The sequence below is a fragment of the Epinephelus moara genome, chromosome 24 (assembly GCF_006386435.1).
Source record: "Epinephelus moara isolate mb chromosome 24, YSFRI_EMoa_1.0, whole genome shotgun sequence".
Lineage (NCBI taxonomy): Eukaryota > Metazoa > Chordata > Actinopteri > Perciformes > Serranidae > Epinephelus > Epinephelus moara.
Window position 1 is genome coordinate 37,994,979 of NC_065529.1, and position 23,127 is coordinate 38,018,105.

At 40.6% G+C, this 23,127-nt stretch overlaps 1 protein-coding gene across 1 annotated transcript in view; it reads right to left on the minus strand.

The window, feature by feature from the left end:
* The window catches only part of ngfb (nerve growth factor b (beta polypeptide)), a 37,098-nt gene extending 17,660 nt beyond the window's left edge, over positions 1–19,438 (minus strand). Inside the window, exon 1 of the mRNA XM_050039392.1 lies at positions 19,267–19,438. The gene's annotated coding sequence lies outside the window, so the exon portion shown is untranslated. The remainder of the gene's footprint in view (positions 1–19,266) is intronic.
* Between the last annotated feature and the right edge of the window lie 3,689 nt (positions 19,439–23,127).

Genomic DNA, 23,127 nt, shown 5'->3' on the forward strand with positions numbered 1-23,127 from the left:
CCTTGTTGGGTAGTGTGATCTACAGTAATGCATCATATTCCATAATATAATCACAATAATTTTATTATTGCTTTCTTTTGAGAACCACAAATCTCTAAAAAGTCAACTGTACTTTCTTATTCAAGGTTTTAAAGGAAAAAAAATATTTATTTAAGGAAGTCGGAGAATTTTCTGAGCCCATGAGGTAGCACTTCATCCTTTAGTTTATCTAAATAAAAATAAATAAATGAACAAATAAAATAAAACAACATAAAATAAAATAAAGTTAAATTGCATGGTTTTCACTGGACAGGGTGAATATGAAAGGTTGTGATCTGAAAATAAATAAATAAAAATAAATAGATAAATAAATAGATTAATTAATTAATTAAAAAATAAAAGTAGCCTACTAGTGACGATGGCTGTCAGACAAAGCGGAGTTAAGAAGTACGATATTTGCCTCTGTGTCGCCGTTGCCATCTCCATAGCAACGGCAGCTGAGGATCATGGGTATGGTAGTATTTCGAACGATTAGTGGAATCGAACTGTCAGATGCAAATCAGGATTCCTCAGAGACGACACAAGAAACACGTACAACTAGTGACCATATACACGTTTAGAAGGTATTGTGAACTTATTCAGGAGAGTCCCGTTTTAAATGTCTGGTTATTAGAAAAGAAAACGATGAATTAATCTAAGCAGCTCCACACTTCCCAACTTGACTTTGAACGCACCGTTTCCGCTTAGGCGGGTTATTTAAACCGTCTGTGCCCTGCTCACTGTTTTACTCAGTTACAAAGTGCTGCGGTGACTAAGGTAACGTTTTATACAATGAACTAATCCACCTGCTGACATCCATCATGTCGTTTTATCAAGTTATATTCGTGTTTGTGCTGCATTCAGGGACTCCATTCTCAGCCGTTGGTCACATTAACTGCCGTTCTTAAACGTCACTTCAGGCCTGTTCAGTTTGGGGAAACAAACTTTTTGGAGGAGTTCACCAAACTTTAATTTACCAGAGATGATGAGGACCACCGCTTCATTTCATCAAGCTAAGTAACATATTGCTGCTGATGCTAACATGCTAATGTTAGCTTGATGTTTGGCTGTGTTCTGTTGGTGTTTATGTGAAATGAAAATGCTACTGCTTTGTGTTTGTGTTTGTGTTTGGCGTTTGCTGGCTGCTAATATCTACTGTGTCATGTACTTGTGTGCACTATTGGCTTATGTTTTTAATTGTGAATTAATTTCTTGCTGTCTGTGAGCTTTCCTTTGGTTGTTGTTGTTCAAACAGGAGTATTTTGATGTTGAGAGATAAGAATATTCATGTTTGGGTATTACTGTCATATCGTTTTTATTGTTTGCTGCATAGCTTGTGTGTTGTAGCTCTGCTGCTATATATATACCAGTACCTTAACCATTAGCAGAAAAACACAGGTGCAAATAATTAATGTGATGATGCTGTGTTGCATTTAAGTGCCCCAGCAACCACTCAGCAAACATGTACAATATCAGAGTCCTGCAAATGGGAAACCTTAATTGTAAACAGTCATGACAGATTTTTGATACACCTGCTTTCCTTGCTATGATCTATGATCAAACTGTCTGCCTTGAAATGGTCTTTTGCTGTGTATAGATTGATCCATCTCATTTTTGTGGATGGTATATTTCTGGTCTAGTTGAAGATATTTTGATGGGGATTGTTCACATAATGGCCGCTGCCTCACTCACATGTAGAAGGTGCTCACTAAGAGGTTAATCCCCTCAAAGTCTTCTACTGAGTCTACCTAAGAGCTTCCACATAATAGCTGCTGCTTCTGGATACACTAAGGTTTTGGTGATGACGTTTAGCATTGGTGCAGCTGAAGTGTTGCTGTACTGAGGTTTGTGTGTGCTGGCACAAATTGAGACACCAAAGGCCGGTTGCACAAAGCACCTTAATTTAAGATTTTCCTTAGAGTCAGAGTTAAGGTTGCCTTGAAAAAAATTAGTTGCACAAAACATCCTCAAGTCTTTTCCTTAAGGTTTCCTTAAAATCTTTACTCAAGGATTTAAGTTTTTCTCCTATATTGGTCTTATACTTAAGGAAATGCTTAAAGTTGGTTAAACTGTTGCACAAAAACATGAAGTACCTCTGACTGCATCTTAACCGCAACATGATTGAGTTCTTGGAGATAAATGAGAAAAATGAAGGCATCCTGAGAAGAGTGTTCTGTGACCAGGAGAACCTGATGGACATGCTTAATGATGAGGCACTGATTTTGTGCTTCAAATTTTTTACCAGAAGTCAGTTTATGATTGTGAACATCTGGGGTTGGATCAGTCAACTTTCTAAAGCTCTTCCAGCTCCTTTACAATTTATGATTGCTGTGTTGTTTTATGCAGCGGGATCTTTCCAGTCAGTTATTGGCGAGGTATTTCATGGAAGCCTTAAGTGTCAGTTAAGGAGCAATCTCAAGGTACTTTGTGCAACTGGCCTCAAATATCTAGTCTTTACTCTGTCTTCACATATTAAACCCAGTTTATGTGAGAAAGGTAGCTGACTGATATGGGGCAAAACCTGTGTGCTAGTTTGGGTGGACAGTTTTAATTGCATATGGGACAATATGGGGAAAGTCAAATGTCAGTATTTTTGACCAAATACCTTGATATCGACATTGTGACGATATTGTAGGGTTGACTGTTGGTGCTTTCACAATATTTACACAATGATATTTTTGATAAATAATCATCAGTAATGTGGATATAATGACTTACACTTACACTTACAACAGGGGTAATCGATTTTGAATGGGGGTCAGATCAGATGATGTGAAAACACCAGGGGGCAGCTGCTTCTCACATCATATGGGTTATGTAGAAGTAGCTGCATACAAATGAGACAAATGCAACTGTTTAATCTTTCAGTGAAAAAGTATTCATCTTTCCACCTCTTTTGAAAGCGGCAATCCTTGCTGTCAACTTTACACTTCTTTGTTGTGGCCGTGTCGGCTGCAGTTCCACCTGTGTAGTTTAAGGTGCTTCGTGCAAATGGCCCCAAATATCCACCCTTTACTCTGTCTTCACTTAAATTATCCAGTCTGCTCTGCCCTCTCTTTCACTCTGTTACTGTTGCAGCACTGCTCATGTGCAAACTGTGCTGTAACATAGTACGATATTTCAGGATATTTTGCTATAATGATATTCTTGACAATATGACAAGTCACTATCACTATATAATTTTTTTATATTATATCAAAAATTAGACTGGTATTATTGTGAACGAGATGATATGGCACTCCCCTAATACTGTAGCATTTCAGTTTCACCCCAGCATCCACCTGTAGAGTCTAAGTTCTCCTGTGGTTGGGGGAGTTTGTTATTGTCACCTCCTGATCTCTGTCGTGTTGAGCCTGTTGTTGTGGTGTTCTGGTGTTTGCTTGCAAAGAGTAATTAATTCCTTGTTGCAGTATAGTTTTCAGCTCCCCTAGATGCAGCTAGGCAATGAAGGCAGACTAAACAGTTCTGCCCTTGTCGGTGTAAATTAACTGAATCAGTTATGTGGTCCGTTAGCCCCGAATGGAGAGGCCACCCACCACCGCTGACCTACAACTCATTAGCTCTAATGGAGTCAGTGTAATGAGCCCTGTCTGGGATGACTGACATGCAGCCTGGGGTGGCACACAATTCAGTCTGCAGACCAGGAACAATCTACCTCCCTCTGAAAAAAAAAAATGGCAGTGGCTTTATTCATATGGTAAAAGTCACACAGCCCTTCCAGTAACCTGATCCACCAGGGCTGGCTCTCATTCAAAGAGGAAGGGAGGTGCAAGTGACTTTATCTGAAAGCCACCAATGGGCTTTGAATGACATGCTGCTCATTACGTTGCCGGGGTCATTCATGCAAAACTGCATAGCTTTGTGCTGGATTCAAGACCGCAAACTCAGAGGTTCAGGAAACATCAGTCACAGTAGAATGTGGGGATGAAATACAATTGAATACTATTGTCTTTACACTGATGATGATAGAAATTAGTTTGTCTTTTAAACTTTATATTCGGACCTTGAAAACTACTTTGTCATGAAGTCTGGTTCTCAATAACATATGCTTAAATAATGGGACAGTTCTCCTGATGGTGGTGCTAGAGCATTCATTCAATCTAATTAAAAAATCATAAACAATTAACAGTTTGTGCGATATGTCTTTGTTGGTTTTACTATAATGTAGGTCAAAAGGGGGATATTTATAAAGCTGCAACCAAACATAAGTTGTTCATGACTTTAATTCTATAAATAAAAATGAAACTTGTAACTATATTGTTTGAATTTAACCCAAACTGTGCATAATTTGATAATTAATTTATTCTTTATGGGGTGGAAATTATTAACACACAAATGTCTGACTACAAATGCTACTGTAAACATTTTCCTTCATATCTAAGGCTGTATTTATCTAACCTAGGCTGTGTGATCGATTTGACAGACGGATGACCTGGCTTGTTTATCTTAAGATTTTGTGCCAATATTTATAAAATTGCCCCAAATGTTTTTTTACACAGCAGAGTTTTATTTTCAAGATGGTCAACAATGTTAATATTTTGTATTTATTTTCCACAGTTCTGAATTAAACTCACAGAATGGTCAACTGTTATCTGCAGTGATGCAGACTGGTGTTAGCTTTATAGTAATCATCTGAATAAAAAAAAAAAGTCTTGGAAAAAAAAGCCCTTTTAAAAGGGACAGTTCACCCCAAAACCAAAGCAAACATATTTTTCCTCTTACCTGTAGTGCTATCTATCGGTCTAGATTGTTGTGGAGTTGTCGAGTGTTGGAGATATCAGCCTTGAAAAACTCAACAGCATTGTCTCTTTCCAGAAATCATGACCTGGTTACTCAAGATAATCCGCAGACCTTGTTGTGAGCAGTTTCATGTAGGAACTATTTTCCTTCTACTGAACTACACCTGCTAACTGTATCAATGTGCAGAAGGAAGTGTGCATCTACTCATGGACAAGAGGCTCATGCTTGTGACAGTGTGAGCTTGCAGTACATGCCCTCTTCCTTCTGCACGGTGATACTGTTGTTGGGGTGTAGTTGAGTAGAAAGATATTTCTGACATGAAACTGCTCACAACAAGGTCTGTGGATTATCTTAAGTAACTGGGTCAAGATTTCTGGAAAGAGACAATGCTGTCGAGTTTTTCAAATGTATTTGTCGGCACTTTGAGCACCACAAGTCCAGTGCCATCTAGTTCCATTATACTTGAGAAAAGGTAAACATCTCTACGGCTGATATCTCCAACACTCTGCAACTCACACCAAAACAATCTAGACTGATAAACAGCACTACAGGTAAGAGGAACAATATGTAAGAGAAGCCACCTTTCAATTAACTTTTTCTCCTTTGTAACTAAATAGCTGACTGTCCCCATGTTGCTGCATGTTTATATAATGAGACATTACGCATCAGTGTTTGCTGTTGTTACATCATGCCACTTTTCTTGAACCACTCACGTCTTAATTAACGGATGAGAATCCATCAATTAACCAAGCACGCAGCTCTGTTGTGGTGGTTTCATAGTCGGGATGGGCATCAATTTTCGATTATCGATGATTGATTGTTAAGGCTTTTGATCGATCACAAATAATTTTGATCGATAGTTGCAGTGTTTCCCCTACAATGCCTGGCATAGGTCCGGCGAGCCGCCGTGCCAACGAGACCCCCCGCCCGGCGAGTCGCCGTGCCAACGAGACCCTTTTGCCCGGCGAGGACGGCGGCTCGACAGGCCTATGAGACCCCCCGCTGGACCTATGCCAGGCAAAAAATCATTAACAGACGGAGGCTCTCATCGCTCTCCAAAGCCTCGGCGGCTTCCCTTGAGGCCTCTGAAAACACTACGCCATTGAAAGACGGAGGTTTTGCTGAAAACCGAAGCCTGTAACTCTTGCTGGCAACGGTTGTAAACACCCAGGGGTGAACTGCACATGCGCGCCATTCTTCCTCTTTGGGCTGGGGGGTTGAAGCTCAAAACTGGGGCAGCTGCGCTCTCTTGCGGCGACAGTCTGCACTGCACTCTTTTGTTTTCTCTCTTTTGAAATACTCATCAATTAATCGATAATTGATCGTTAGTTTTTTTGATGATCGAATAATGAATTTTGATCGTTTGCCCATCCCTATTTCATAGGGAAGGATGACACGCAGGAAGACACAGAAACGATGGTGTATAAACATCTCTTAACTTGAGGAGTGTTTTCAGTCAAAGGTAAATAGGGCATAGTTTTGTTGCTTGGCAACTGTTGTGTATTCCTTCCTGAGTTTGTTTTTTTACGAGTCACAGAAGCAGGTACATAGAAAGAAAATGAAGAAATAAATATTAGGAGGCATGGAAAAGGAAATGGACAGCAGCAATCAGAAGTTAAACATAGCGTATGTGCAGCTTTAAACAGAGGAAGGGTTTAATTCAGGCAGTGAGAGCTGCTCCCGATAACTGAGATATGTCTTGATTGAGGTCCAGCACCGAAAGGTGAATGATAGTTCAGTTCTTATTCTCTCATTGATACTCCCCTCAGAGAAATGGTGTTCACTCAGAATACAGATCTTGCATCAGGCAGCCCTCGGTGTATTCAAATTGGAGTCTGTTTCACAAAGACCCGAGCACACCCACACATCAGCACACAGCGCAGCAGCAGCAGGTGATATCTGGCAGTGGACTAAAGACAGTAAGACAAGGAATTTCTGTGGAAGATAAACTGTGGCGGGGTCTGTCCGTTACTGAAACATGGCTGTTTGTGTAAAGGTAATCTGCAAAAATATGGTTTCATTAAGGAAATACAGGGAAACGTGAAGACGACCGCATCGCTGTGGGAACTGATAAAAAGCAGACTGCGGTTTGGTTCAGGATGAGGTCAATAAATGTCAGTTAAAATTTCCAGCAAAAAATATGTGCTCCTTCACATTAAGACTATTATTAGTATTCAGGGTTTTTCTAAACTGTTTTGAGGAATTTTAGGAAATATCACCAGACTGATTTATCTTTATGTGAGTTTCTGCCCAGTGTTTATTTTCTTTTGTCAAACTGATCAAAGAGCTGACTGTCGGAGGGAAACAGACACATTTTAAAAGCACAGGTTTTAAAGGTGAAATCTGTAATACTTGAACCGGTGCTCCAAACTAATAGTGGGCAGCATTTCACCTCCAAGCCAACATCTTAGTAACAGCAGGGAAAGAATACACCAAATTCAACCAAACTGAGAAAGTCTGAGAGCCGGTCAAAATACCACTGCTGTCCTATAATCTTCACATGTGGCCTCGGCCCTTTGTTCGTGGGTTTTCCGGTACAGTTTGTGTTGTTGTTAGATGCACTGTCTGTGCTTTGTGTCTCTTGGCTGTTTGACAGTCTTTGCCTGGGTTTCCGACCCTTGGTTATTTGGCGCTGAACATATTTTGGCTTTGGCAACGCCTGGATTCATACAATGATGCAAGACCATGAACATGAACGACCGACAGTCAATAAGCCCTCAAGATATCTTAGCTGAGCCAGCTGAGCTTGGCTATATACAGACCTGCAGTGGCCGACCTAACAACACCAGTATCGTGGATTTCGGACATCAGACCTTGGATTGAGTGAATTGGAACATATTCTCTGTCTGGCCTTGATTGTGAGCACAGACCTTGAACCAGTAAGGCTGTGAGTCCGATGGCACTCTGGCTGTGTTGGTGCTGGTAACAACTGTGGACCTTGTTTGTACTTTCTGAAGACACTGTTTGGTTGTCCATGTACACATTGCACGAGGGATACAATTGGATTTTTTGCTGATATCAGATACTAATATGTAACAACTCATTTGACTGATAACTGATACCGATATCGATATATCCACATAATTTTAGTGATCATCAGATCCCTTCTGCAGTGGAATTAACATCATATTATGCATGTATACTCTTATCGTGACGGCCCATCAGCAGATGGAGACATTAAATACAATACTTTTTAATGCATGTGATATTCATTCATTGTGCAAAATAAGAAAAAGCATGTTGGCCGAATCTGATAGTTCATTTTAAAGCCGTTATCGGCCGATACAGATGACATGCCGATCCCAAGGAGGCAGTCTCATAACCCATCGATTTTCGCCGGATGACAACAAGCCTTTTGGGGCAACGGTAAATATTTCGGGAGATCTAGCATTTCTAGCAGATATCCGAGCCCTCCTCTTCTGTGTGATGGTCATTTTGGTTAATTTCTATAAACAGATATCTGTATATGAATGCAGATGAATAAGAAAAAGGCTAATATAAAACTAAGTCGTCAGATGATAGCCAACGGGTTCTGATCGGCAAAGGTGTTCCACCTCTCCACATGACCTTTTTACCTGCTGCTCAAAATTGGTCGGTCAATACCAGTCGAACTACAAATGGAAATCAGAATGCTCCTGATACCACAGTCTTGTCCCATTGCCTAACAATTCTGCATACGTATGAAGATATCTGTTTATAGACATCAAGCAAGATGGGAAGAAGGCTTTTCCAATGACAGAAGGGGGAGTTATGGACATTAAAAGACTGCTGAACTTTATGCTGGAAACTAGTTCTGGACTTGTCTTCTTTGTCCTCTGATGTTTGAGTGAGGACAAGTGGACGCTACAGTGACTCACTTTTGCCTCGAGGTACAAGTGGTATTACAGAAGACAGTACAGGCCCAGGCTAGCTGTTTAGCATGCTCATCTCAGTAGATATTGCTGCAACACAATACATAGACGTCTTTGATATAACGTCAAAACTGATACTTCTCCACATTCTGTTGAATGTTTGATAATTTTTGAATATGTTAAACTAAATTTCTGTCCATATCTTACACATTGCACCTTTAAGGTTGCTATGGATACAGCCAAACCCACCATAACATATTCCAGCACGTTTATTGTATCACTGAACAATTTTCTCACAGCAGTTACCTCACTCATGCTAGTAGACATGCTTGCACGTGGTGCTTCAACACAACATTGCAACACATTTAGGGTTACATTTAAGGGTTTGAGCCTTTGCATACCTGCCTCAGCTTGTCCTAAGGTTGTAGGGAAGTGAAATCTCTTATTTTGTCTTTTGGCACCTATTCAAAGGAAACATGTTAAGAGGGATAATAGTATGCAATTGGAACACATAATTTTCCATTTTTCCCCCTGCCTGCTGTCCTGTTACATCTAGTTGAGGCAATTTTCTGTTTTACTGTTATCAGACAACTATGTGGGAAACTTTCTCCAACAAAATATGACCTTTGGTTGAGAAATGTGGCCTCTGCTGGCAGTCGGCTGTGATTTAAGGCAGATGTGTGAAAGTCTGCCTGGCGCTGAGACCTGAGGACCACGTCGGGTCCAAACTGAGACTGGCCTGAGTGAAGCCAAAGAGCCAGAGCAGGGAGGGCCAGTCAGTCAGCACATGCTCAGAGACTGGAGTCTAAAGCTTTTAGTGATGCAATAGATACTTCAGTTATCACCAAGTAGGTACTTTGATTGCAACATCTGTGTGACAATAGCAACCTACTGTTTATGTTTCTTGTGATAGGATACACAGTCTGCAGAAATTACAATGTAGCTTTGCGATTTAGTATTTACGCGCTGAGCTGTTCCCACAAGACGGGACCTCCTTCCCGTTGACCATTCGGATTATACAGCCCGATCACACGCAACAAAATCTGTTGGACTTAATGCGTCAAAGATAAGTGAAAACAGCACGAGAAAGAATGTGTCATAAAGTGAACGTCTTTCTTTATATTGCCCAAACCCAACAAGGCGAAATACAATCACTGGCTATGACAGAAACAACCACATGAGAATGGTTAATGGCAGATATAACAAGGACAGTTTCATTACTCACTGATGGCTGTGTTTGGTCTCACTGCGCTGAGGAAACACAGCTGACCCCAGTCTCCATATACAATGTCAGTAAACACAACAGGCTCAGCGGAGAAACGGGCTCCGCTCAAGTGCTGCAAATTAGTTAAATAAACTCTTACAACAGTGACTTAAGAGAGTCAGCTTGTGTGTGTTGATCAGCAAAATGGCGGAAGTTTAGTTTGTGATCAAACCTTGGCAGACCTCGGGTCTCCTGAGATGAACTTCATATTATCATCTTCTTGTGAATTAACTTTGGCACAGTCAAGAGCTGAACAGCCTCGATGACCTGGGGCTGTCTCAAATTCTCCAGCTTATAATGAGCGCATCCCTACGGAGTTTTTTTTTTTTGCAGATTACGGCCAATTCGATTATCGGAGGACATTACAATGACAGATACCAGATCAGATATGGCTGTCAACGCTTGGACAGACTTGTTGCTTTGATTTCTCCCTTCACTCAGAGAAATTATTTGGCCAGACTTTTACATCCTCCCGTATCTGCACTTGGATGGCTTTGAGTCTGTTACTGTCATATTAAAAATCATGCAGATCCTTCTTTTACATTTGAGGAATTCTGCTGAAAAACATTCAAGACATTTTATTACTCACAGTTCAAGTATTTTGCTGTAGACATAAGAGGACTCATCTGTTCACACCTCTGTTTATTGCTGTTTGTGTCTGTCAGCAGCAGCAGCATGTTGGCTTTTGGCTGCTCTGTTAGTCTGAAAACATTATCCGCAGTATACTCTTGGTATTAGAACAATCCAGCACTCCATGTGTTTTGTAAGATATTGAGTTGTTGTGGTCTGTTTGTTTGTAGTCACTGTGACTTTGTGCATCATCCAGATGTCCCTAAAAATGTTGTTTTCATCTTCTTCAAATGGAAACAGAGATTCAGAAGGGCCAAAGAGGCTCATATTATGTTTTTGTAGAGGGAAGTAGTAGGGCTGTGTGTGTTGGCTAGAGTCTGGAGATCTGATATGCATCACGATACAGGGGCCATGATTCAATTGCGTCATTAGTCTTGGGCGATATTAGGGTTGGCCATAATTTTCCTCATATGTTTACTAGGGCTGGGTATCGGTACTCAATACCTTTCAAGGCATCCATCGAAATAACCAAGTACTAAGTAGTATCTAAATGTCTCCAGTCAAACAGTGGCTACGGTTACATGATGGCTTCTCATTCGGAATGCAATAAATCTGAATGAAATCATTCGGAATTAAAGTTTTTCCAGGTAGTTTACATGAGAAATATTCATTCTGAATGAGGAATTACACGGGAGATCAGTTTAATCGCCTTTATTCAGGTCTGCGCAAGGTTTGTGGCAGGGAAGGTTTCTGATTGGATAGGGGGCGGGGCGGATGTTATGTGTTTACGTTTACCGGAAGAAAACACTGTAGTCCTCGCTCCGGATAACAAGATGCCTGACGACGCCATTCTTAGTGCCTTTTTCGGGCTTGTTTTGCTTATATTCTTGAAGCAGCAGTACGACAACAACCTTGTTCTGCTAATGCTTTGTCTGTTGAGGAGGAGAAGGAAGGTAGAAGACCGTGCTGTAGTGAATGGAAACCGGTGAGTGCAACCAGTCCGACTGCTCTATCTCAGCCCGTTGCTATGCAGCCTGTTGCTATACGCGCTATATACGTCGTTGCGCCAGAAGGGCAAGGAAACGAGCATGCGCAGAAAGACCGGAATGAACTTAAAGAGGAATGAGTGTATACATGCACACAAAATTCTTTCATTTGGAATGACAAACGGAATAAACCTCCCCCTTTAATCTGATTTAATTTTCAATCGGAATGACCATTTTTCAATCGGAATGACCGTTTACATGACCACTTTTAATCGGAATGGCCTTTCATTCCGATTAAAAGTGGAATTAAACTGTCCATGTAAACGTACTGAGTACCTGCATTCGCTCCATTTTGTGCCGGGTCTGATCCCAGACCGTCCAGACTCCCCACTGGAACAGATTTTCTGTTGGTGCCTTCTCTTGAGCAGCAAACTCTCACCATCACCTAAAGGGCTTAACTCACAACTTTTATCAACAGGTTTAAGTAGCTGTGTGGTGCTAATAGTTAGCGCTGTCACTGTGTGTGCGCGGGCGGACTCAACTGTCCCCAGCACGGCGCTCCCGCTCCCGCAGCAGCAGCAACAACCCATACAGTCTGTGGTGAGGTGACATAGAGTGGTGTGTATTTGATTGAGTTGGCAGTTCAGCGTGCCGAGATGCTACCGAAACATTCGCAAGTGTGTCTAGTAAACCCCACTCCATTCACATTTTGGGTATCGAATGAAGTACTCAGTATCAGTATCACTTTAAGGATACTGCTATGGTACTAGTGTCATCATTTTTTAAATGCTACCCAGCTCTGGTGTCCACGATAACAATATTAGTTGCAATGCCTGGTTTGAATTTGACGTTTTATAAATTCTGTACAATTCTATAGTTAATCTCTTTCTTTTTTTTCCTTTGCTTTCTCCATGCTTCACTGCATTGTTGTAGTTTATGAAAAACATCACCAAAAAAACTAACAACATGCTAACATACATCTCTAGCTGTACGTAATTACCCATGTAGCCCAGCTCCAGCAGGAAAGAGTCTATTAGCCGAACTCATGCCTTTAAACCAAACAAAAGAGAGTCAGAACGTGAACAAAGTGATTTGTAAGCTGTGCCATAAACAAGTTGGGACTTAATATGGAAGCTCCACAAATCTCCGCTCCCATCTTAAAACTCACCATCCAACAGAACATGCAGATCTGCCAGCGAGTGTATTTTCAAAGAGCTACCAGACCAACACTCCGACCATGGTGAGCAATAAACCCTCAGTCCTTGGGGTTTTGGCAGAGGCAACAAAATATAAACGTGACACTGTGCAGGGCACTTAAACTCGTTATTGAATAAAAATAACCTCACCAGTTGATTGATCTGTTTTATTGAGCTCAGCATGTCCTTTTTCAAAATGGCGCTTACTGCCTATACACTGGGGCCACTTTGTGTCCACTTTTGAGTATCGCAACATGTGCATCTCCAGTCCATCGCTACTCATGTCAATGTGCAGCTCTCTTCAGCTTTGTTTTGGATGATAATTTAGTATATCATTGTTTCTCTTAAAGCAATATCGTCAGTAGGGGAATTTCAGTATTTCCCAACCCTATGTGTTATATTGCCATACTGTGAGCATGGTGATTTACTGTGATTTTTTTATTTATTTTTTATATTTAATTTTCAGAAAACTTTCATAATATAAACACACCACAACATGCATAAAAACGTATTTGTGTCAATCACAGTCCCTGAAACATCCAACATCATAGCACTACTTGTACTGCAGTCTGAGCAAATGAATCAACATTTGCCTAAAAAATAAAACTGAATATGATCGCAGGATTCTTTAGGGCAAAGAAATTAAGAAGATAAAAAGTTGTAAACAATTAAAACAGATTTAACATTTTTGAGAATCTATACACCATCACAAAACAAATCATTAAATTCAAGTGTGTCGATACTGCCTTCACCTCGAAACAGTGCACGTTTGCAATTGTAATTCTTTGTGCAGTCAATCCGAGTATGAGACAATGTGAAATTGACCTCAACTATCACCTTCTGGAAAAAAGGACTCCATTTCCTCCTCTGGCTTTTGTTTCCATCTTTGCTTTGACATTTTGTGGCAAACTCTTTCCAAACTGATTGTTTAAAGTCTCGGTTCAGCGAGCGTGCGCTACATCTGCACCTTTTATGACCAATTAAACAGCTTCTCACATACCCTCCGACACCTCTGCAGCCTTTGTTTTCCTCACTGCAATTTTCCATATCCCTATATTATGGTTACGCCTTCTCCAAATAAATTCACCCCTGCTGTTATGGAAGGTAAATAAAGCCACGCCACAGGAGCGGCGGTGTGTATGTCGAAATGCATATGTGGGGCTGTGTTTGACGTTTACTGCTTCAAGCTAATTTGACTGTTTGTATCCTGTCACTGTTAGTGGTCGTCTGGGCTTCTGCCTTATTTGTTTTGAGTGGCTCAAATCAAAAAGGAGATTCCTTCACACAATTAGTATATAGTCTATCCCTATGATGAAATTACAAGCTTGAAAAAGTGGCGTCAGAGTACAAATTTGGATATTTGGACAAGCTTATTGATCTGTGTTAGCAGTTTGCATTCAGCAGCATATAACTGTGTATAGTCAGTGGAGAACAGACTTCTTCAGTTTCAGTTTTGGGTTGAAACACATTTAAATGCAAACGTGATTGTAAATGTTGAAGAATAAACATCAGTCATTCATGTTCTGAAAGCAAGTCTCTCCTCTCATGATAACGTGGAGTCGGCTGTGTCTGAAAGAGTTACAGATGGATTGTTGGGTTACGGGGTTGAGTTGTAGTTGGCGTGCTGGATGAGGAGAGTGATTCACAGTTCACACTGTGTGTGTGGCCTCATTGTAACTCTCACTCTCAGATGATGAGGTACTCCTGCTTGCAGGGCCACTTCAGTGGAGAGAGGCAATACAGCTCGATCACAGGCACAGGCTTGTTGCATCGCTGCCACTTATCCCCGCAGATATTCACTTTTACACTGTTTTTATATGCCATTATAATCATGGACTGTATAGTAATGTCAGCTGTGATATCAGAGAGAGGAGCTCGTCCTGAGTTATTGAGACGGATAACTGTTATTGAGTGTTTTACAGTAGCTTGTTTTTGTCTCCATGTTTCGTAAGTGGGTACCATGTTCCTTGAACTGCGCCTCAGGCTGCAAGAGATGATGGGACATGTCTGTATGGAGGGTTAGATGGTGATGCAATTATATATGAAGGGTGGCTAATCGGGTTTGATGCCAGTGAAGGGAGGAATAACACAAGCTTCTGTAATTGTAGGCAATTATAGTGCTGCTCTTTTGGGGGACAGAAGAGGAGGAAAACGATCAAAAGATAGATCTTGTGTATTGAAACACCTAAACATGGTAGGAGACAGTAGTTTTTCAATAGAGTTTAGACTTTAACCAGCAGTGTTTCCACTCAGGGATTGGCCAAGTGATTCTTCTGTGTGAAAATAGGCAGAACATAAAATTCTGTCAATCATTCTTCACATATGAGACGGGAGGAGCCTTACTGTTTTCTGATTTGCTCCCTTTTCCATGCCTTCATGTCAGCTCTCAGTTGCTTCATAAATCAAGCGCATGGTTAGATGCGCATATTCTCTGCTACACACTCCAGTAAACAGGGCTTTTCTAACGAGACATGAGACATGAAGGAACCATCGCAGGGCTCAAGTCTGACAACGCGCAGAGCCAGGCCATGCTTTCCATTGTCGAGGGCCATCATGGCCGGAGCTAACCTAAATTTCCACCAGGTTTTGCTGCCAAAGTTCAGCTAAATGAATATTTAAACTTTTACCCTAAATGTGCTGTCCTCCGCAACGTGTGTGCAATTGAATCCTGGCATCAACAAGAGGAGGAAAAGTTCATTTTGTGCAAATCTGAATTCCAGTAGTCGGTCACTACACGGCCGAAAATGACAGGGAAATTAGGACCGTGATTGTTTACATGCTGATGTAGTCTGCAGCATCTTAGCTTGCTACTTTAGGATCGTTTGCTGCTCTCAACACACTAATTTGCACAGATCTGTGTTTTCAAGCTTTTATTGTGGCACTGTTGAGTATGGCCACCACGTTAGGAATGTGAAAACAGAATTAATTAGAGAGCATGTTGCGATGGGACTAAAAACTAAAGTGGGACAGGTGCATAAAGTGTTGGGTCCAGTTGCTCCTTTACCATTTTATGTCCCCATAATTCCTGTCCCCTTGCTTGGCCCATGCCCATTTTCAAACTCAACCTTCATTTTGAGCTCACCTACACACCTATAGAGTTACATGACTGCATCTTGCAAAGCTGTGATGCTGTTGGTTTGAAAAAATGTGTCCACAGACAGAAATAAACACCTGGCGAAACACCCCAAACCGCTTCTGTGGTAGTTCCCGCTACAATTAAAGTCACATGGACCTCATTTCGTCATGACACATACACACACAGTCTCACAAGGTGAAAACAATATCAGCTGTTGTGATGTTGCAGCAGCTGGTAAAACTGCATATAACAGGCATAATATGAAGATGAAAGTGGTTCTAATGCAAGAACAAGATCGATATTTCTTTGTCAATTTTCCACTGCTTAGTCTTTCAGTTCAAATGAGGACTGGACCTCAGTACATCTCCAACATAGCACAAGAAAACAGAACTTAAAACAATCAGTCAGATGTTTGTCTGTCAGGTGAATGGAAAGAATCAGGAGTATAAGATAAAAGAAAAAGGTGTTGGTGTTTGTCCAGTGCAGACGGATGTTTCTCTGCATGCACAGGTTTGTTTTCAGGCACGCAGAGGCCTTTACACTCTGGTTCTACTCAGATGGACCATACAGCACCTGTAACCTGTCTTTAAGAGTGTGCCAGACCCTGTTCATCCACCTGTGGAACACATTGTTCAGCAGTGAGGAATGCTGCTGTGCTGATGTACATCGTTGCTCTGCATACCAGAAGAGATGGAAAAAAGACAGATAGCGGAATAAAGGAAAACTGAACCCCACATTTTTTTCTTTTACTTCCAACACAGCACTCTTTAGATTAGGTCTGACATTAAAATAATCTTACTTTGTTCATAAAAAAAAATAAGGAAAATGTTAAAAAGTGAACAGATCTGAAAATAGTGAAGGAGTTCCAGTGTGTGGTCTTATATTCAATTAGACTGCAGCCAAATAGAAAAGTCAGTGTGTGACTGCCAGTGCTGGTCCAACCCAAAACTATTTCCACTGGACACACTCACATCCAGAAATTAAGAATTTTGTCAAACTACACTAAGAAGTTAATATATAGTGGACATTTTTTTTTTAATGATAATAAGGCTGCAGTATTTGGACAAGCTGATATTTTTAGTTTAGTCACGTAAAGTTGAGGGTTTCTGTTATAACTGCATTAGGAAGAAGATATGAAAGATTAAATTGATAAATCAATAATATGATTGGCATTTACTTGTGAAAGGATTTAAGTAGCTTTACATTTCTTTACATTAATTTTTTTTCAGATTATCATCTTCTGGTTTCAGCTTGTGACGACGTGCGACTTTTCTGTTGTATATCATTGTAAATAAAATATAATTTGGTTTTGAACTGTTAGTTGGACAAACAATCTACCTCACCTTCAGCTCTGGGAACATGTGATGGACATGTTTTGACACTTTATAAACAAATCGTTCACCTAAAATGAAAATTATCATGCCGGCCAAATTTGGAGACTCAGGAGGACATGTCAGCTGAGGATAAGCCATGGGAAACCAACTTTCAAACTCCCACCACCTTAATAAGCACCTTAGTTTGGGAGGTTCAGACATATTTCATTACTGTATGTTCAAGTTATCAGCAACACATATCGTAAGTCACGACACACAACAGCATGCGTGTTGACGCATGTGGCTTTGGGAGTGATGCATAAATTAAACACGTAGTGAAATGTGTAGTATATTTTTGATGAAAATCTAATTTCCAAATTTTGTGTGCTCGACATAGTGTCGTGGATATCATGTTTTCCACCTCACAAATCTTGGCTTCCTAAAAATTTCCCTTAATTTAATCAAATGTGGCTGTTGTGTTCAGAAGTACATTCCATAGGAATGAGCCACTATTGTGCAATTCACAGACAGAAGGTTTCACAAAGCAGCCACTGGAAGGTAATCAGCTTTGACGCATTTTTCCTTCTTCTTTGTTTAAATGTGGAAAACGCAAAAACATTTACCATTATAAAAGAATTAAAACAAGGAGGCATGTAGCTTCCACTTTCTTTCGTTGAAAGTTTAACCACAACTGGCACACATGCTGTGCGCTCAGCTTCCCAGTCTAAAAAGCACGACCACAAGTCCCCTTTGAAGGCAGCGCTGAGCATCAACCGCACAGAGCAAGTGACCGCTGGTTCAAAGTGGCCTCAAAATACTAGATGACAAACTCCGCCCCTCATCGCAGGGAGTAAAACCGGCCTTGAAATGAAGCTGTCATTGATAAAAATGAACATTTGAACAATGTAAAAAACAAAAAAGCCCTTTTGACCAACTACGGGTAAGATGACAGATATTTCCAATGTGAAAACCCAAAGGTTAAAAGGTCGCACACACATAGCTCTTTAGGACAAAGCTGACTAATATCAAAGGCATCAATTTATTCTGGCTTTGTCAAACAAAACTTGGCTTAATGAGTCACATGGTAATTAACTTCCTAAAGTCCCATATGCATCTTTTTTGCCAGTATAACAGTGACTATCAGAGTTATACTAAGGGAAAAATGAAATCTGCTTTCAGTATTTCCTTTCCTTAATCAACCACTGAGACCACCATCCTACCGTGAGCTCACCCCCCTCTGATTTCATCACTCTGACTTCATCACTCTCTTTGTCGCTGTAAACTGACTACTGCCTCTTTTGTCTGAGTGCAGAGAAGCCTCCCCATTGATCGTGCAGTTTGTTTTTCCTGCCAGTTGATAACAGCCATATGGTTCAGTTTATAACTGAGTTGCTCTGTTACATATTTACTTTTATGTAGCTCAATGCAGACTGTCTGGGGAACTGCTGAAAACTCAGCAAACGTCTAAAAGAAGTGATTTCTCTCAATGCAGTAGAGTGCAAATGAGTTCATGAAAATATAATGAAATGTGTCCAAAATACATATATTTAAAGGTCTGTCTGAGTTCCCACTCCATAACGATAAATACACAGTATGGAAAAAGTACAAAACAGCATTGCAAGTCCTCTCGAGTATAATCACCTGCTATTATGTCAAGAATGCAATAATTTGTTTTAACTCTGTGGCACACATAATTTGAGTAAAACTACCCTGCAGCTAGCTCCTTGTTTCCAACCCAACATACCATACAAATACAAAAACTGTGCAGGAATGCTTTGAGAATATCACCTAGCCTAAGGAGACGAGTGCAGGTCTGATCGGTGCTATTGTAACCTGATGAGCCCTGAGGCTAAGCTTCAACAGTTTCTGAGGGGATGGAGGAGATGATCAGCTCACTGTTGGGTCTGATCTTCAACCCTAACCCCCCTATTAGCTGTCTAAAGCATAGCAATATCAATAAAAGCCTCAGCAGGTAACTACAATAAAATATAGAAACTGAAAGTTAGAAAATATCTAAGTGCTGCATGTGAAAGTTTACCTTGTTCAACACTTTCCTTCTCTTTTAACAGAGGTTTTACATTAAGTTTAAAGGCTGCCCATTTAAAACTGTTCAATATTACAACAAAATAATCCTTTACATTGTCTGCAAACTAGTTTAATGTGATGCAATACATGTTGAACTGCTTTTCATTTTACAGTCGTAAGTTACTGTGGATTCATGCAGTGTAGGTGAAGGTTAAATAGTCCTCTACCTCTGCAACAGCTCTCTCTTCTCTCCACTGACGTAAGACTCCCGAGGATCGCTGAAATATATTCCACTTTGTGTCCAATTCCACGAGATGCCAGGGAGGGGAAGAACAAATTCTTTGTCAATTATCCCAAACAGTCCTTTCTGAGTCTTGCACTTGTTTGAAAATTGTTCTGAAAGTAAGTGAGAAGTGTCCCAGAGGCTGCAGGCTCTGTCTGCCTGCAGAGCACTGCAGGTCCTAGTGCCTGCCTGTCTGTGAGACACCAGCAAGGGCTGATAAATCACTCTGTCATATGTCAACCGTTTGGTTATAGGGATATTATCAACAGATGCATCTTTCTCCACAATTCTTTTACATTGCTTGAAACACAAGACTTTGACACAATGGATAAATTCTATGTATTATTTGTGAAATTATTTACAGTATCAGTCCTGGTAGGGGTGTCTGTTTTGGTACATTTTGCTTTTGATAACCGCACACCCATTAACCAATCACTAATTGATTAAATTTTAAGAAAAGAAAAAAAATAATAATGTGAAATACAAGAAGCCATTAGTCTGGGGATTCATTGACTCAGTGAGCTTTAGCACCGCATTTCAAAGTGCTAAAGTGCAATTCGAGGTGGTGACATCATATTTTGTGATATAAATGTGTTGCCTTTTATTTAATGTTGGCTTTGCTGAAAGACAGCCGACCAGCCGCGTAAACATGCAGAAACATGGTGCCCACTACCCACCCTCATTCCCCACTGATAAAGCTAACTTTAATCTTGGCTGCTCTGCACTGCGAACCACCCGGACACTGCAATGCAAATCCTAGGATAGCAAAGGAATGACCCCCCCTTATTTATGCGCCCTATGATTGGCTAGTACTAGTTGCCTTCACTGGTTGGATCATTTAGGTTTAGGCAAGAGGAGGGGGTTAGGTTAGGGTAAGAATGTCAGGGTAAGTCAATCGAGGCAGATTAAGGCGGGCCATTCCTTCACTATCTTATAGGCTGACCAAACGTCCTCTTTTGCCCGGGCATGTCCACTTTTCATGTGCCGTCCGGGGCGTCCAGGGGGGGTTTTATAAACTGATGATAATGTCCGGTTTTCCGTGTGTTTGTGTGTGTGTGTGTGTTAGAGTGCGGCACAGGCCGCATATTTCTGCCGAACCCGAACCGAGCCCGACATTATTTAATGCCCAAAGCACTGAGTTTGTGTCACACAGTTGTTATGGTTACAGGCTATTTAACAGGCCGGGCGTGCTCAGGGGAGAGTGAGACCTCCGTGTTTGAGACGGGAGCGGGAGGTGGGAGGTCCGACGCTTCTAGCGAGAGGAGATGGAGACATAAAACAAAATAAGATAAAATAGGAAAAACCTGTCTCCCTCTTTTATTTTATTTTCAGCGTTTAATCAAGGTGGAGGCGGGCGGCTGGAGGTCCGAGACTTCCAGCGAGGAGAGAGGTAGAAACAAACAGCCAATGTGTGTCTGTGTGTGTTATGTTCAGGTGTTGTCACGTAAATAACAGTGCCCAAGCAATAAACAGGACAGACAATAGGATTTTATGTAGTTTTACACTACATTTTCACTGAAAGCTGACCGAATCCGACCCGAGCCCGAATACAATTTATATAGCTATAACGGGTCAGGCCGGGTTTGGTCAAAAATGTAGCTCTACATTTTTGACCAAACCCGGCCCGACCCGTCGGGTACCGTCGGGCTCGGATCGCCACACTCTAGTGTGTGTATGTGTCCCCTATATCTGAATTTCTGTCTTTGAGAGATATTATTTTGTAATAAAACTGAATTTTCTATCCATACATATAAATTTTAAATATATTAAAATGATAAGGCATCTTTGAGTAAACTGCGAGTATCATTTAAGTAGTCGTGGCTGGCCGAGTGTCCTCTTTTTTGGAAATCAAAATATGGTCACCCTACTATCTTAGGATTTGCAAATTCTCACCTGGGTCAGGTGGGAGTTAGCTAGCAGTGCCGCTAATTCAGCGATTACCGCTAGTAATGCCGCCTCAGTGACAGGATGTTGCTGTAGAAACATGGTGGCACTGATGAGCCAGCAAGCAGCTTCATTTTTTAGCTAAAACCTTAGCATAGTTAACTATGTTAGCACAACTAGCCTTGCTGACACTACTAATGGTGCTAACAGTGTTACCATAGTTAACAATACTAAAAGTGGTTTGCAGCTTAAAACTGAGCCGCTTATTTGTTGGGGTGACCTCTAGGGAGACCTGAGGGTGGCACATTGTTGGGTTGGGACAGCGTTACAAGCAGTCATCGATGAATGAGCAGCAGCACTATCTTAGCATTAGCTCCCACCAGGCCTGGTTGGTGCATAGACTAGTAAACTGAAGAAAAGCAAGATCAATCGATAGACCAAGATTCATAACCGGTCGAAAATATTCTTGGCGATTAATCGTTTAATGGTTAACCATAAACATCCCTAAATACGAGGTATGGGGTGATGTGAAAATTTCAGGTCACAATAATCCTGGCCAAAATAATTGAGATTTATTTAACAATGCTTAAATCTCTTAAAATGGCACTAAAGCATACTGGAATCACTTTACATTGCATTTTGTTTAAAGAAACAAATATTTTTATTGCATCACACGTAGTGAAAAACAATCTTAAAAAGCCAGGCTTTTCAACTGTTTGACATGGCATCATATCTTTCAAAATAAAATATGCCAGTGCATGATTAAGAATTGGGTTTTTTGAGGTTGGTGCGTGTGCAGCCTGTTTTTGCAGAGTCTCTTATTGTTGGTTGCCCAGCGGTCTCCTGGGACACTTGTGGAAATATGGAATGGAAATATTCATGATTATCCAGATAATGGAAATTTACTGCAATCAACTTATTGTGTTTTATCCTGATCTAAAATATCGTCCCGTCCCCATCAATCATATTTTTAGAGTTTATGCAACTAAATGCTTTCTCTTTTTGTCAGATTCTAACACACTTAAAACTGCTCTAAACAGAATTAAACATTTCTAGTGTTTACTTTAATATCCAGCTCTGAAAGCTCCACAAGTGGCTGTTATCGGGTTATTTACTTTCAGAGGAGCCATATTCTGATTATATAACACATTAAAAAATGCCCCCAAAGCAGAATCTGTTCTGTGTCCTTATGGTTTCCCAAAAGTATTGTTATCTCAAGTGTTTAGCTGATTTTGATTTGGGTTTCATCTTGTCAAAAGCAACAGCAGATGTTTAACAGAGACAGATGTTTATGAGATCACTTTCTTTGAGCAATTAATTACACAGATCAGAACCTTTCCAAGGGTTTTCATTACAAATGTACTCATTTGGCTCATATTGTCAGTACTGGTGAACTAATGAACTTTGATGCTGGAGTAGAGAATGTGTGTGTTTCTTCTGTCGTCCTAAGCAGAGATGCAAAACTGAGAATTCATTCATTCACGTTTCTCCTTGCAGGTGTTTGTATTCCCCCAGATGTTAGATTGGTGAAATTGTTCAGCTTTTTTTTTTTTTTTTTTTGTTAAACTGACGAAATTGTCGTCACCAGCTCTTACACAGGATAGAGTTACACAGAGTATTGGTGTTTTGAGCGCTGAGAATGTGTGTGAGTGAATGGTGCTAATGTTTCAAGAGGAGATTTGAGCTGAGATGTGAGACGGCATAAACTAATCCAGGTGTGGAAAAAGTACATATGTGGCTGTGGCAGTGTTTTTATGAATCAGTGTGTCCTTTCTCTCTCATCTCACCCACACAACAAGTTTTTCTTCCACCCTTTCCTCATAAATTAGATAATAGTTGAGTTTAAAAAAAAATCAGAATAAAGGCTTCAGTGTGTCACAACCAGCCTCGCACATCTGGATCCTAATAAAAACATATGGAG